The sequence below is a fragment of the Haemaphysalis longicornis genome, unplaced genomic scaffold (genome assembly GCF_048455015.1).
Source record: "Haemaphysalis longicornis isolate Haplotype H1 unplaced genomic scaffold, Haemaphysalis longicornis Haplotype H1 scaffold_1, whole genome shotgun sequence".
Taxonomy (NCBI): domain Eukaryota; kingdom Metazoa; phylum Arthropoda; class Arachnida; order Ixodida; family Ixodidae; genus Haemaphysalis; species Haemaphysalis longicornis.
The window spans coordinates 173,935,746-173,952,291 of NW_027526203.1; the positions used below are offsets into that span (position 1 = coordinate 173,935,746).

At 50.6% G+C, this 16,546-nt stretch overlaps 1 protein-coding gene across 3 annotated transcripts in view; it reads left to right on the plus strand.

The window, feature by feature from the left end:
* The window catches only part of LOC144139434 (uncharacterized), a 61,929-nt gene that overhangs the window by 12,153 nt on the left and 33,230 nt on the right, over nt 1-16,546 (plus strand). The gene's annotated exons all lie outside the window — the stretch shown is intronic.

The window sequence follows — 16,546 nt, forward strand, 5'->3', positions numbered from 1 at the left end:
AGATTTAGTTAGCTGTTGTGCTTTGGTCTTATTTGTGAAAAAAGTCTGCAGCACAATATCTGTGATTTTCTTCAGTTTGCATAGAGGGAAGTGCAAAGTAGGAAGTACCGTTTGTGAAGTTCAGCAAAAAGTGTAGTTTTCCAGCGCTGTTTACAAAGGTTTTTCATTAGTTTTGTTGTACGGTCACATACTTGGTTTTTTTTTTCTTGAGGAACAGAGTGACATGGCGCTTTCAGCAGGAGTTAAAAACTAAAGATGCCTTTTTCTGTATCTTATTTTACGACGTCATGCCCTGCCTTACCGAGTGTCATTATCTGGCTTTTGATCTAGGATGGTAAGACTGGTATCATTTCACTTGCAATAAATAGATCAAGCAGCTGATGCCATAACACACATTTAATGCACACTTGAAAAACCCTAAAGCAAACCAAATAAATCAATTGCACACACCCGATAAACAATCCAACCTCTAACTAAATATCTCCAAATATAATTCCAAGCAAAACCCGAAAGTATCTACAATAAAGTTCTACACAACTAGTTCATAGCCACTCAAACAATCACCTTCTAGGTGACCTCTCTACCATCACCACTCCCTAGTTGTGTCCTATGAATGTGTCCCTATTGGACTGGCCTACCCCGGTCGTTGGCGCTGTCGTGTGGCACCCTTGCGTGGCTGCTACCCGGTGGTAGCCATTCTCGTCTCGTTTCGGTGCCGGCGTTCAATGCGCGCGGTCACTCCATAGACGGCGTGGGCTCTGCGCATCCTGACTTGTTTCCTCTGTGCTACCCCCTGGTAGCCGCTCCTGTTAGGGGTCCTTGATGCCGACGTTCGACACGCGTCGAACGTCGGCATCAAGTTGTTAATGAATGAAGTTTTGAAATCAAAAAGCCTCAGAAAAACACCAAGAAAATACAAAAACCTCTAAATACCAACTCTTAAATAAAAAATAAAGCTGGGGGAGCATTCAAGAACCTGTTAGTGCCTGTCTAAATGTGCACTAATGTGCTTAGGTATTGGGCAATAACGAAATTTTGCATTGTGTTGCAAAAGTTATAAATAATCCCAGATAAAACATAAGATGGGACCTTGAAAATGTGTTTTCTGGTCCTTGAAAGTCCTTGAAAACCCTTGAATTTTTGCTTTTGAAGCCCGTATGAACCCTGAGTCAACCATTCGCTTATAAAGTCATAACTGCTGGCACTTTTCACATATCTCCCCATTGTTTAGCGCAAAGAAAACTGCAGGTACATTTGAGGCAAAATCTGTGTACCGTATTTTCCAGTCTATAAGTCGCACCGGTGTATAAGACGCACTTGTTAATTAGGTATACTCATAGTGAATCATATCGTTAGAAAGTGCGGCGAAAGTACATGGTTGCGGCGGCCGCCACCTATGAACGCATTCACCAGTAAGGATGGCTAAACACGTGCAGATACCGTCCAAAGTCTAAACAGAACTTCTCAAAAATGGTTCATTGATACAGACAGATGGCATGTACTTAGACGGCGTTTAGGCAAAATCATCGAAGTCTTCTTCCTCCGACTCGCTAACAAATAAACAATTCAGAAACTTCACGTGGGTGTTTCGCCGGCGCATCGCTGTCGTCCTCCGACTCACTGATGTCTTCTTTGCCAACATCGTCACCACTCTGGAACGGATTACTCTGGCCTATATCAACCCGGCTACAACTGTTTTTGTAGAAATGGGGTCCCAATAGTCAGACCCATTTGGCCACTTCTAACATCGCGCATCTCTTGCGTGCTGTCGTAAATCAGCAATAAAGGTGTCATGGCGGACGGAAGTGGCCCGAAAATCGAAACTTATCAGCAAGCTGTCATTTTAAAAATTAGCAGCACGTTTACCTCCTTCAGAGTAACTCTCTATAATAATTTATAAGCTGCATTTTGTTTTTGCAACCCAGTGTGATGTTACTTTGAATTTATTCTGAACTGTAGTTACTGTAAAAACCCGCGTATAATATGAGGTTTTTTTCCAAATTTTACTATGTAACATTTGTGCCTCGTATTATACCGTAAAAACCCGAATCCAAGACGACCTTTTTTTCCAAAAATGGAAACGCCAAATCGCAGGTTCGTCTTGGATTCGGGTGCGAACAAAAATCCTAAAAATAAAAAAGAGGGGGGGGGGGGGGGGGCAGCGGCCGCCGCGAGTATACCTAAACTCACGAATTTATTCTCCATCGGAACAAAATAATGTGATCAGTCGCCCAACGATTTGTCTAAAAAACAAGCGCGGTCTTGGGTGCCTGAATGAGCGCGCGCGCATGTCCCTCCGTGGGAGACAGGGAGCATGCACGCATCGAGGCCGTCGAGGCTCGATGCGTGCGTGAGGCCGTCGAGGCTCGATGCGTGCGTGAACCGCGAAATCCAGCGCAAAATATACATACCGTAAACCATGCGCGGCGCGGGCGCGAGCAGTTTGTATGGGTTCGCAAGTACGTCTGGTTGGGAGCACTGCGGTAGAGAGTGTACCTAGCTGGTTGGTCCGCTCTGTCGTCTGCTACGGCGGTCCGCCGTGTGGATGCTCTCGCCGCTGCATCGGACCGCGGCGGACCGTGACGTAGCATCACGTGACCGTTTGGACCGCGGACTCGGTCCGTCGTGTGGATCGGCCTTTGACGTGTTGCTTTCGCTGATAGTGTTACATCGCGCCCATCGCGCTTTCAGTTGTAACTCCACTTTCGAAGCAGCGGATGCGATGTCATCCCGAAGCTACTACACAGCGTCGTTCAAGCGAAAAGTCATTGTAGTCGCGAAGGAGACAGGGAACAATCTCGCTACAGCAAGGAGGTACGGCGTTTCCGAGGCAAATGTTCGACGGTGGATGAAGGACGCTGATCGCCTGCAAAGCTGCTCCGGCACTCGGAAGGCATTTAGCGGGCCGAGAAAAGGACGGCACCCAGAACTTGAAGAGGAGTTGCTGACATTCGTTCGGAATGCAAGAAATGGCTGCATCGCCGTCACAACCGAGATGCTGCAAACAAAAGCGAGGGAAATCGCTCGGCAGCGTGGCCTTTCCGCAGCCGTGTTCAAGGCCAGCAAACATTGGGTGCAGCGGTTCATGAAGCGCTCTGGACTCTCTCTTCGACGGCGGACTTCAATTTGTCAACGCTTACCAGTCGACTTTGAAGAGAAGCTAACCAGCTTTCAACGCTACGTGATCGGACTGCGGCGCCGCCACGGCTATTGCCTGGGTCAAATAGGGAACGCGGACCAAACTCCGATCTACTTCGACATGCCCCTGACCCGAACTGTAGAGGCAGTTGGAGCCAAGCAAGTGAAAGTGAGAACGACGGGCAACGAGAAGCAACGAGTTACTGTCATGCTGGCCTGCACTGCAGATGGGAGGAGACTGCCGCCCTACATCATCTTCAGCAGGAAGACTCTTCCGAAGACGGAAGTGTTTCCTCGTGGAGCCATTATCCGCTGCAATGACAAAGGGTGGATGACGGCCGAACTGTTCGACGAGTGGATTCGGCTCGTCTGGCTTCGTCGTCCCGGAGCACTCCCGAGTCCGCGGTCCATGTTGGTCGTGGACTTCTTTAGAGGCCACACGTGCGATACCAGCAAAGCGTTGCTGGCGAACAACAAGTGCGACATGGTGGTCATCCCAGGAGGGATGACTTCCCAGTTACAGCCTCTGGATGTTTGCATTAATAAGCCTTTTAAGGACAGGGTCAGGTGCCTGTACAACGAGTGGATGCAAGAAGGTGACCACGCGCTCACTCCAACGGGCCGTCTGAAGCGCGCGTCGCTGTCTCAGCTTGTGGGGTGGATTTTGGATGCGTGGCACGGGATTCCGGACACCATGGTCGTTCGCTCGTTCCAGAAATGTGGCATTTCAAATGCGCTAGACGGGTCGGAAGATGACCTTCTCTGGCAAGAAGTCAGTGACAAGGAAGTCAGCAGCGATAGTGATTCGGAATAAACGCATGTAAGCTTTCTTTTCTTTTTTTCCAAAATTGCTTGTTGTCACTTAAGGGTTCGTCTTGCATTCGGGGTCGTCTTGGATTCGGGTTTTTACGGTATGTGGATCCCAAAGTTTTCAGCCGAAAATTTGCACTTTCGGTTTCGGTTTCAGCGGAGGGTGCGCCATCTTGCGGTGGTGTTAGCTTAGCTAGTACACCGTAGCTTAGCTGGCTGCTGCTTCTCTCAGCCGGCGCCATTTTGATTGTTTTGACCACGCGAAGGATCGGCACGTTCACCACAAGCCTATCACGATGTCGGGTGCACGAAGGCAGCATTCGGCTGCAATTAAAAGAAAAGTTATGCTATGTGCCGAGACCATCAGGAATTGCGCCGCAGGACGGCAGTTCGGCGTCACCGAAGGCAGCATTCGCGGGTGGAGAAAGCAACTGGAGCTTGACTGGATAAAGTCTGTGTGGTGTCGGCGGCCTGGAGCACTGTTGGGGGTTCCCGTCAGTGCTCGTGTTGGACGACTTTCGCTGCCACCCGGCCGATTCCGTGAAGAAGTTGTTGCGCGAACCCCGCACCGAACTCATTGTCATTCCAGGAGGAATGACATCCCAGCTGCAACCACTAGGCGTTTGCATCAACAAGCCTTTCAAAGATTGCGCCAGGTCCTGCTACCAAGAGTGGATGAGGTCAGGATACCCGCAAGTGACAGCTACCGGATGGCTGACGCGGGCTTCTCCAGCGGTGCTTTGTGGCTGGATTGCGGATGCGTGGGCCAGCATCTCAGAGGAGCTCGTCAGTCGCTCTTTCAAGAAATGGGCATCTCGAACGCCCTTGATGGTGAGGACCACTTTCTGTGGAAAGACATTTCCGACAAGGCGACTTCAGGAGACAGCGGCAGTGAACCTGACGATGACTGGATGGACGTCGGGAGACAGTGCCAGCGAGAACTGACAATGACTGAACGGTAACTGCAGAGCAAATAAATGTTTTCTGTGCTCTTTACCTCGCATTATATGTGGATGAAAACTTTTTTTTCTGATTTTACTGTCCCCGAATTACACCTCGTATTATACGCGGGTCCGTATTATACGCGGGTTTTTACGGTACTGCACATGGCAGAAAGTGCCGCGCGGTTGTCGTAGGCCATCATACTTGTTTTTAAGTAGAAAAAGCTGCAAATTCTTTGGTTTAACGTCCCAAGGCGACATATGGGCTATGAGAAACGCCGTAGCGGTGGGCTACGGATTCATTTAGACCATAGAGCTGTGTCTCAACGTGCGCTGGCCACGTGCGGCCGCCGCGAATTGGATTTATTCCATACATAAGTCGCTCCGGTGGATAAGACGCACCAACGAAAATTTCGGAAAAAAATTACACCATCTTCCCGAGGGGAACCATGAGGTGATGCGGAGCGAGTACTGCTGCTCGCTCGGGTACTGCTGCTCGACGTTGTCGTTTCGAAGCGGCTTCTCGTTGTCATAGTTCAGGTTCCGCCGCTCGATGTTCATGAACCAAGGCTGCTTCACGTGCTCGAAGTTAAGGTACTGCTGCTCGACGTCGTTTCGAAGCGGCTTCTCGTTGTCGTAGTTTCTGCCGCTCACTTCAAACATTTACGTTCAGTGTCGCGTGCCCTTCGCTTCGCAGCTTTGTCTTGGTTGGAAGTAACGTTGCTGTGTGCCTTTGTGCTGATGCTAGTATGAGGTTGCGTCAGCCCACTCTCAGACGGGGCTGTTGCTTCCATCACACTGCATCTGAAGTCAACGGAGTCAAGCGGAGTCAACTGACGTCAACCGAAGCAAGCGCTGCACTGACGCGCGCAGCGCGCTACCGCTGCTTATATCAGGGTGTCTAGCGACCGGGAAAACCGGAAAAAGTCAGGGAATTTTGCGCCACCGGGAAAAGTCGGGAAATTGTCAGGGAATTTTTCAATCAAGTAGTATCAGTCAGGGAAAACCACTTCGGGGCCTACCCACAGTTTCAGAATAGGGGAAACCAGTGTTGGGGGCCTCGAAGAAGTTACCGAATGCAACACGTTCGCGCGCGACGAAAGCGTGAACCGCATGAAACGTTTTCTGGTTTTTCTGCAAGCGAAAACGCGCCGCGCACGCCTGAGGCGCGCTGACGCCGCTGCGAAAACCCCCCGCACGGTGCGTGCCGAGCGGGAGGCGCCTAAGGTCGGGACCTTAGAGGCGCCGGCAACATGGCGGCTGCACCGGCCGCGGAGTAGTGTGGTAGCTCCAACGACCGCTTCTAACCGCTCTTTAAAATGCTACTCAAGGCACAAACGCACTTGCTTGTGCAGGAAAGGAGCCACCGCAAACACGAAATCGTCGACGCGGCCGTGAAAATACCGCGCGCGAATCGCGTGCAGGAACTCGCCGTGCGGTTCACGCAGCTCGCAGCTGGCTTAGGTTGCTGGTTGCACTTGCGCAGAGGGGCGATGTAGGTAGTGCCCAAATCGCACGCACAGCGTGCTTTTTTTTTTTTTTTTTTTCCAGCGAATTTTAAAAGTCAGCGCTTTTTGGGAGCTAATCTTGAAAGAACTTCTTTCTTATGACATCAGGAGCCAGAATTACCTAGTCAAAAAGGAACATGACATGGTTTAGCGTGAACTGCGTGGGGCGTTTTCTGCTCGCGAAAATGCGCTGCGCACGTACGCTCTGACGCTGCCGCGGAACCGCCTGCACGCTGCGCGCGGTGCTGCCGGCAGCGGAAACATGGCGGCGGCTTCGACCGCGAAGTGGTGACGGGAGCTCGAGCGACCGCTTCTAAGCGCTCTCTTAAGTGCCACACAAGGCACGCACGAAGTTGCTTGTGAGGTAAAGGAGCTTATAATGTGGGCGAAAACGGTACTATAAAACATCATCCCCGCCGCTAGTGAAAGCGCCCATGCAATACCTGCCGGGGTGGTAAGCCTAAGCATCTGTGGCGGGGCCATCCGGCTGTCTCGAGAGCTTGGAAACTGCCGCCATGAGGCGTGCGGCTCTCCATTGGCGCAAGTCGGCAGGCTCATCCCACTGCCTCGCGCGACGCGCGTCATTTTCTGAGCGAGGTCACTACCTCCCCCCCCCCCCCCCCTCCTCTCTCTCAAAAACATGATCGCATCGCAGAAGCTGCCGCGCGTGCGCGAATCATCGACGCGGGCGTCAAAAAATCGCACGCGCAACGCCGATGCGCCCGAATCGCATGCAAAAACGCACCATGCGGGTCACGTTGCATGTCAAACCAGGACAATAAAAAAAGCATAAGGTGCTCACTGAAGCGCAACTTGAAGCTTCTATCCCGCAAGATGAAATAAACTCTCTGAAGCTGTAACAGAAGGCAAGCAAACCTCAAACTGAACAAACTGAAGTTAATCAAAGTGCATTTTGAGAATTAGGGCACTTGCAACAAATGTGTTTTTCCTTCTGATGGAATGGGTTTTGCATATACTTTTTATGTGCTTCACGGACCATTTCCACAGAATGGCGCCTGTTGTATAGGTCAGGGAATTTCGTTTAAAATGGTCATGGAAAACATGGAAAAGTCAGGGAAATTGAATTAGGCAATTTGCTAGACACCCTGGTCACACTTGAAGGAGAGGAGACTAGAGGAGGAGAGATGCGCAAGCGCCGAGCATGCGCGGTGTGAGTAGAAGCGAACGCACGCGAAACGCACGCAGCTGGTAGAGGGAGAGAGAGAGAGCGGAGAGAGTAACGCGCAGCTGTTGGAGAGAGAAAAGGAGGAGAGTTGCGCATGCGCAGTGTGAGTGCGGACACTGCCGACGCCGACGCGGGACAGGCCACCGCTATAAGATGCTCCGCATCTAAAAAACCGCGACTTGTACACCGGAAAATATGGTACATAACCGGGAGCCCCCCCACGTTCATTTAGTTAGGAATGCCCGTGGGTTGGTTTTTACGATAGTAAGCGAAAAAAGTGGCCACCAAGAATGATGCATTCCAAACTGCACAGTAAGGTGCTGGCACGTGGAGATGAAAGCGAGCACAAAAAGAACAGAACTCCCACTCGAGCTGTTCCAGGCAGGGGGCGCGCTAGCACTGCGAAGGCGGTAAATTTGAATTGCATTGTACAAACCTCCACTCCATTCAAGAGAGGAGTGAGGCAGGGCGGCGAAGAGAGTGATGGGTGGTAGCAGGGAGCGTATAACTGCGCCACAGCCCATTATGGCGAATCACTGCTCTGCAATTTCGACAGCTTTCACTTTGAGTGGAACGGCTTTAATTTTTTTCTTTCTGTTATGCTGGCAGCATTTTTGAGGCAACCAAAATACCGCAAATACACTATTTCTGCACGCAGTGCTTGTTGTGCAAAGTGGGTAGTAGCCTAATTCACCTAATATGTAAAATGTCAACGTGAGAAAGAGAGGTTTGCTGGAAGGGAGGAAAGAAGGGGCCCGATAAATAACAGGGCACAAGAAAGAGGACAAGAAAAAAGAAATAAAATATGGGAAAACAAAACCAGAACACTCAGTTTGTGTGAGTAGAGCTGCGTAGTGTGATGAAGCAGTCTGACGATTCTGCTATTCTAAATTTTAAATTGTTTCAGCGATGCCAGTCTCGTCCAGATAATCAAACAGTGCTGAGTAGGGCTTTGCGTTAAGCTGATGGGGCGGGCCATAGACCGGGGGGGGGGAGAGAGAGAGAGAGAGAGGGAGAGAGAGAGAGAGAGATTCCAGGAATGTTTTGGATGTGTAGGCTCCGGGCGGGAAATTAGATGCATGGGAGAGTGCACTGTCAACGTGGGTCCTTTTTGGCTTGCTGTGTCCTGTCATGCATTCTCTTCAGCGGCCTTCTATATACAGTGGAATCTCGGTCATACAAATCTCAAGGGGCGGCAAAAATATTCGTATCACCCGAAAATTCGTATCATCAGAAAACGAGAAAAAATGGAATAGTGCCGCGCATGTGACAGGCGGCGGCAACATGGCGTCGGCTCTTGCCGTGAAGAGGTTCCAGTAGCTTCAGCAACCGCTTGTAACCTTTTGTTAAAACGCAGCTCAAGGTGTAAACTAAATTGCTCATGCGGTAAAGGAGCTCACAGTGTGGGAGGAAACTGCGCTACAAAATGTCATTAGTGCCAAATATCCGCCGTGGGGGTGGCCCAGCCAGCTGCTGCGAGCGCTTCAAAATTGCCGCCATGAGGCCCCCGTCTCCCCATTGGCGCAAGTCGTGAGGCTCCTCCCACTGCCGTTCGCGGCAACCGAGGCAGAAGCTGGTGCCAGAGTGCCGGCCTGAATCGTCAACGCAGCAGTCAAAAGAACACCTGCTCATCGTTGAAGCGACGTGCGCACACGAACCGCATGCGATTCGTGCGCGTCGGCGTTGCGCATGCGTCATTTTCACGCCCGCGTTGACGATTTCGCTCCCGCAACAGATTCTACCTTGCTCAGAAAAGAGAGAGAGAGAAAAACTTTATTTGGGCCCCATGGGGCTAGTCTGGGTGGCGTGTGACCAGCGGTGGTAACCGTCTGGTGACCATTGCAGCTCGCTAGATGACCTTAGGCTGGACCTCACGGTCCGAGCTGCACAACGCCTTCGCCCAGTGCTCTCTGTCTGTGAAAGGGGGGAATGGGTTGTGAGGGCACTGCCACATGCAGTGGTCTTGGGTAATGACGCCCGACGCGCGCACGCCAGTGGGAGGAGCCTGCCGACTTGCGCCAAGGGCGAGGCACGCTCTTCATGGCGGCAGTTTGAAAACGCCCCAGACAACCCACTGGCCCCGCCGGAGGTGTTTAGGCTTACCACGGTTGCGGATATTTGATTAGAGCTTTTCCTAGCCGCACGGACGATGCTTTATAGTGTCATTTTTGCCCACATTATGTTCTCCTTTACTGTACATACAAGCAACTTCATTTGTTCCTTAAAGGAGCCATGAAGAGAAAACACAAGTTTGGTTCATTCAAAAGGTTGCCTCGTTAGAACCATAACGACACCACTTATAACGCAAACTTCGCTCAAATAAGCTACATAATTAGGAAAAAAGGAAATGACCATGCGACCCACCAGCTCATATTCCGCAACAGAACCTATGATGTCACTCGAGAATGCTCTGCGATTGGCGGAGGCCGGCAAAAGCAAACGCATGTTAGGCAGGGCTTACAGTTTGCATAGCGAGCTAAATGCCCGTGAAACATACTGCACATTCTTTTTATGACAAAGAACGGTGGAGTAAACGGTTGAAGTTCCGAACGAACACGCAAGCGTGTGCGCCAATGCGTACGAAACTACCGCCGGCCGAGCTCGACATCTCGCCGTCGCGCAGACGAATTTTCGGGTTCGAGGCTCTTAGGGGCCAACGAACCGTCCCAGCACGCCCAGCCGCGACCTTGCTTGGTATCGTAATCCCTTCACAGGAGGTTGGCCGTCATATCGCCAACCAGCAAAGGTAAAAATAGAAACGAGGGGAGTAAGGAACAGCAAGCAGCGACGAGATAGTGACAGTCGTCGCAGTTTCGGAATGGTGTTGGCTTGCTGCTATTGTTAGGAGCTCGTTTCCAGTTTACAACCACTGAAAACTTCAGTTTGTTCGAGTACTTTACAATGAAATTTCGTTGCTACGTTTTGAAATGCCCATGTATATAGTACGGGCAAATCGTCGAGGGAGTGCGACATCCCCGGTGAGGAGATCTCCTTTCATGTGCTGCCCAACGACGAACCTCGGCGAAGCAAGTGGCTACGTTTTGTGAACTTTGCAAACGGAGGAGAAAGAGAGCTAAAGGAAGTACGAGTGTGCTCGCTTCATTTCCGAGGAAGTGATTACGGCAGGGACCCTTACGTTAGCTCACTCCTGGGACATGCTGGCGCTCGTCGCCGACTTCGTCAAATGGTCAAAGCGCTCTGACCTTGGGGGAAAAAAATGCCGTAAACACCGCGCATTGACGCTCGTATCTTTCTGGTCGGAGCAGAGAGCTCGCGCGAACGGCTTTCCATACACGACACCGGCCAACTGGCATAAGCGATACTGCTACTGAAATTGAACTATTATTAACCGCAATAAAAATACGGCACATACGTACCAGTCTGTATTCGTCCGTCGCGACGGGGCTGACGAGGCAGCGGTGCCGACGGCAGGGCGTTCGTCTGTTGTGGCTATCGCGGAATGGTCGCTTTCCCGTCCACCGCGTATCCCACAACTCCTGCCGCTCGTGCACTTAGAAGCATTGAGCGTTCAAGTGCTGTGAGGTTGTTAAATGCAAGCCCGAGCTCCTCGGCGAGAGTTTTGTTCTCCGGATCAGGCGATTCCATGACTAGGGCTGCGGGTGCACTAGGTTTTACTACAGTTGAACCTCGATATAACGAACCTCGATTTAACGAAATTCGCGATATAACGAATTTTTTCAAGTTTTATAACAAAATTTTGCAAAATGCATGTATTTTTGTCTCGCTTTTACGAAGTAATTTTGTGCGGCGCTTTCGATTTAACGAAGTCACGGCAAGAAAGGAAGAACGAAATTCCGGTCGAAGCACGTTTTATTTTGCCTCTCAGGCCCTACATTGAAAAAATTCAGTACTCAAATTGACTCTTGAAGGCTAAAATGAAAGAAAAGCGGTGAAATCTACGGTTAACAACAATTAAAAGCGAAGAACGAAGCTGCACAAACCGCTAGCGGTCATAAACGGTTTAATAGTGCAGCCACTATTTTGACGTCTCCATCGTTGCCTACGCCAGCGCCCTCTATGCTTAGGCTACCGAAGCCTACTTCAAGCTTTTTTTTTTCTACGCGTCATTGCTCACGGTGCTGCTGCGCTAGGTTATGCTCGCTGATAACCAAATTAATATTTTGTTCGTGCATCGTTAGGTGAGTCTTGTAAGCAGCATGAGCACTCCAAGAGAAAGAAAAGTGTTCCGAACAAGAGCCTGAGGAAGCTCGGTGAAACTGACAGCCACCGAAGTGTGATGGATGCCATCGATGTTCTGCGGAGGCACGCAGGTGCACACGAATGTTTAAGACCTTGTTAGCGCTGTCAGCATACGAGCGTCACGTAAAGCCCGCCCTGGTCAAGAAACGCCAAGCACTGCTTACGGACTTCTTCACTACGGCTTGAACATCGAGTGCTGGTGGCAATAAATTGCTCTCTTTGAACGTGGTCATCTTCGTTTCACCAGCGTTCATTAGACAGCTGCGGTGCGGAGAAATCAGTTTCGTAAGGGCTCAGTGGGCATAAAAGTAATTGCTTAATCGAATTTGGCCGGAAGATTTTTAATGTAAGCTTTCCGCTTTCCGGATCACGTAAGCGCTGCTCCACACAGTGAAGCGGTCCGCGTGTACTCCGCTCAACTCGCAATCATGGTTTTATCTCGAGTGTTGTGGTTGAATCACGCGCCCATACTGCGGAGCCCTTGTACATGAAAAAAGTCTTTCGAAAGTTTCATAGCAGCCTTCCGCTGTTGGCCCGCCGCGCCTAAGCCTACCACTGAATGGACGAAAAGAGGCGTAACCAGCGTAACTTCGAACGAGCACCTCGGCGGGGTGAAGTTCACGGGACATGGACGCGGGTTCAATTGACTAACAGCGGCATCTAGTAGTGACCGAAATGAAAAAAGAAAAAGTCGAAACCTAGTCTGCTATCATATTTAATGAGGCGTTGCGGAAAAAGCACCGGTTTTACGATGACACATGAACTACCGTCGGCTATCCGAATTACATTGCCCAAGTGTTGAAACTCTTAATTCACACAATTTTCGCGGCCAGTTTTAGTACAAATTTCGCTTTAATTGGAGAGGTAACTACATAGCAGTTGTTGCCTGGCGAAGGCCAAAGTGTTAAAACCCCAATAACTGGTTAAATGAACTGTAAAATCGAAACCTCGATTTTACGAAATTCTCGATTTAACGAAATTTGCGGCCCCAAGTACGACTTCGTTATATCGAGGTTTAACTGTAGTATTTTTAAAATGGCCGCCGTCTCGGTCGACTCCCGCGTGTGGGTGATATATGGAGTCGACATACTAAGTATCTGTTTCATGGACCGGCTCGTATGACGCCATGGTTCACGTCACGGAATGTGCAATTTTAGCGGGAGATTTAAAATTTTGGCTTAAGTTGCCTTATTTCTCAGTGAATAAAGCATCATTTGCTTCCGGGAAAGCGCTTGGGGTACTATGAAACACCTAATCTTTCGAATAAAACAAACTTTTGTTTTCTCTTCATGGCTCCTTTAAAGGGGTCCTGAAATACCTTCCGCCGATGCATGGATGTGCATGTAACCAAATAGGACAATGTATTAGCAATCTCCTCCCGCAAGAATTTTGTTAAAGCGATGAGTATTAGCTGAGAAATCGTAAATCAAAAACCGCGCATTATCGTCGCGCCGCGTTTCCTCCTCCTTTCGCTGTTGACGGCGCGAGAGCCTTCCCTCCCATGATGCTGCGCGCTTCAGCGGTGACGTACTTCCGCTATGGCGCTCCGCATACTGCCGTCTGCTACGGGCAAGCTTTGTTGACACTATGAATCCCGCACTCCGCTCAAGGCTAGAAAAGCGAACGAAAAATCTCGCCGCATTTGTGCGGCGGCCTGGCCTTGCCCTTTCGCGGTGTGCGTTGCTGCAGGGCAGCACGTTACTTTTAATCGGCGGCGAACTCGCAGCCGCTCGGGGTGGATCGTGCGCTCAGTCCCTTTCATGCACCGCGCACTGTTTATCCAAAAAGCGCCGTATCAGATGTGGCCCCGCTGGTGCCGGGTCTTATTTTGCGGTGGTGGTAATTCCTGCCGGCGGCATGTGAAAAAGACATTTTAAACCGATACAGAACCCGTGCACAAAATGCTTCAATCATGTGACCAGTTAAGCTTGGGGCGACGCGTGGTGGAGAGCGGCAACGTTGGCAAAACATGCTCCGGCGCGGCGCTGAGCTTCCTAGCGCTGGAGCGAGCGCCATTTCTTTGACAATCTCAAATATCGGTTGCCTTGGCAGCAAGGCACAAACCGCTCCAGAAGTCAGTTACGGTTGCGTGATCCCGGTTCAGCTCGGGGCCCCACCTCGCGACATGTGGGCACTGCAGGCGTACCACTCACTCCCATTGGGAAGTGTGAGATGCGTTTGGCATTACAGGAGGCGATGGTGTGTGTGTTGTGGACGCCTTTGTTTCGCGATGAAATGCGACGTTGTGCTTCTGCGGGTGGATAGTGCTTCCCATGGTCTGGATTATCTTTCTCGAGCGACGTACGACTCAACCTCGCATGGGGTATGTGCAGTGTGCGTGGCTAAAAGGGCTTGCGCGCCAGAGTTAAGTGACTTGCTGTTCGTCCCCGCAAACCGCGCGCGAGGTGAGTGCCGAATTTACGACGGGCAGGAGGAGGCAACCTATCATCTGTCAAGCGCGGTTCAGACTTGCAACGCATGTTGTGACGTTGCGTTCGTTCGAAACGCATCTCTGGATTGTTTTGAAGTGGAATAAAATGTATCCGTCAAACCCGGGCATTCGGCTCAGGGCGTTCTCTGCGATTGCACGAAAGAAGTGCCAGGGGGCTTCAACGCTTTCTTTACGGAACGTACGCAGGTAAGAGAATATCCATGTCGTGTTATGGCCGTGTTGCACTCAATACGAATGGTTAAGCGTTTGTTTACACTTGTTTCGTTTGTCGTAAAATGTCCAAGCACTCCGACACTCCGCTGCCAGATCAGCCGGCGAGCCGACGCTGAGCAGACGACTCATCTCTTTGGCGGAAGTGCGTGAAAAAGCCGCCCAATAGCAAGATGTCTAGCTCATGACGAACATCTGGGAATCGATGATGTAGACGTGTGAAGATGGCGGCGTCGAAAAACACGAAGGAAAGGTGGCGAAAAAAGCGACAAACTTTGCAAAAAAAAGTGTGAGCTTTCCGCTGCGCGTAAAAGAGTAATACTTGGCCCAGATGACCTTGACGACCCAATCTCACGATTGCTCTACTTCATTTAGTGTGCTCAAAACGCCTTTCAGGGCCCCTTTAAGTGGCATCGTAAAGAGCGGTCAGAAGCGGTCAGTCGAGCTACCCATACCACTTCGCGGCCGGTGACGCCGCCATGTTGCCGCCACTTGCCGCACCACACGCAGAATGCGTGTGGTATTCGCGGCGCGTTTTCGTGAGCAGAAAACGCTCCATGCAGTTCACACTTACACATAATTGACACGCAAGTGGTACAGGCAACGCGGCAAGGCGATAACAGGGTAACTAGAGCACAGGGCATAGACCTCAGAAGCGAGGAATGCGGAGAAGGCAAAATGGCGAAGGTATTCACCGTCTGCCGCAATTTATTCAAAAAGTGTAATACTAAAAAAGGAAGCTAGAGGCACCTGAGCTGCAGCCAGCGGAAACAAAAGTTACAGAGAGAAGAGATTGTAGCAGAAGAAAAAAGAAGGGAGGGAGAAAGACCAGGCGTCGAGAGGGCGAAATGTTCTGTTCGTTTGGAACAGCACCTCTCCTGCCGCTATTGTAAACACCCCACGAGGAGGATTACTGTCAGCGGGGGAGGACTAACGCTTTCGTGCCCGCACGCAACAAAGGCCGCACGGCTGCACCAACACTTCCTCCTCCCATTTATGCCGCAGTCGTCTGCTCGCGCTCACGTGTTTGTATCACCCCCACGAGAGTGATAAATGCGTATGGATCATCCGAATTTTTTTACATCGCATACAATGCATTTTCGCCGGGGAATTTTGAAAATACGTATCAATGAAATTCATATCAACTGAATTCGTATCACCGAGATTCCACTGTAACACAGTCCGGGGAGTTTTCTCCTTTTCTTCGCAACGTGGAGGGGTCTGTTTCCGGTCTGGTGCCACAAAAAAGCAGGCATGACTGCGTGCTCACAACCCTGCGCTCAGGCTAGTGGGGCATTTTTGAAGCAATAAACGTTTTTTTCGAGTGATGCAGTTGAAAGTGGAGTATTGTCACTCAAACTCCGCACGCACTCAAAACACGAAAGGAATGCCAAAACTGATTGATTGATTGTAGGGCTTAATGCGCCGATGCAACGCAGGCGATGAGGCGTGCCGTAGTGGAGGGCTCCGGATTAATTTTGACCACCTGGGGATCTTTAACGCGAGCCGAAATTTTGTACACATGGGTGTTTTTGCTTTTCGCCTCCATCAGAAAAGCGGCCGCTGCGGCCGGGAATCGAACCCGCATCCTCGTGCTCAGCAACACAACGCCTTAGCCACTGAGCCACCGCGGCGGGTAATGCCAAAACTGTACGTATGGGTTCAGGCATAGAAGAGGTTGGTACACAGCGCCGACGAAGGCGGATCGTCACAGGAGATGCGAGCAATAAGCCGCGAAGTTCACCAGCGACTGCCATGAGGACAGCCATGGCCCATGGGCGCAATGTCGTCGTTTAGGCCATGCCAGGGGTGCATGATGAGGAAAACTGAAGAGAGCGCGGTTGGTTTTTCCACATCTTTCACACCGATTAGCACGCTCACCACTTCACGTGCACGTGTACTATTTGGATTGGGTATTCCTGGCAGTGTAATGTAAACGTCGCACAGGTTTACTTTCAATGCTCAGTGTGTTGCAGGGTCCCTTTAAGCATTTACTCTACGAGTCGCACTTACGATGTTTTTACTGACGTGAAATACACAAGCTGCACTAAAATGTGGGTATGTAACATTGAGTTACTAT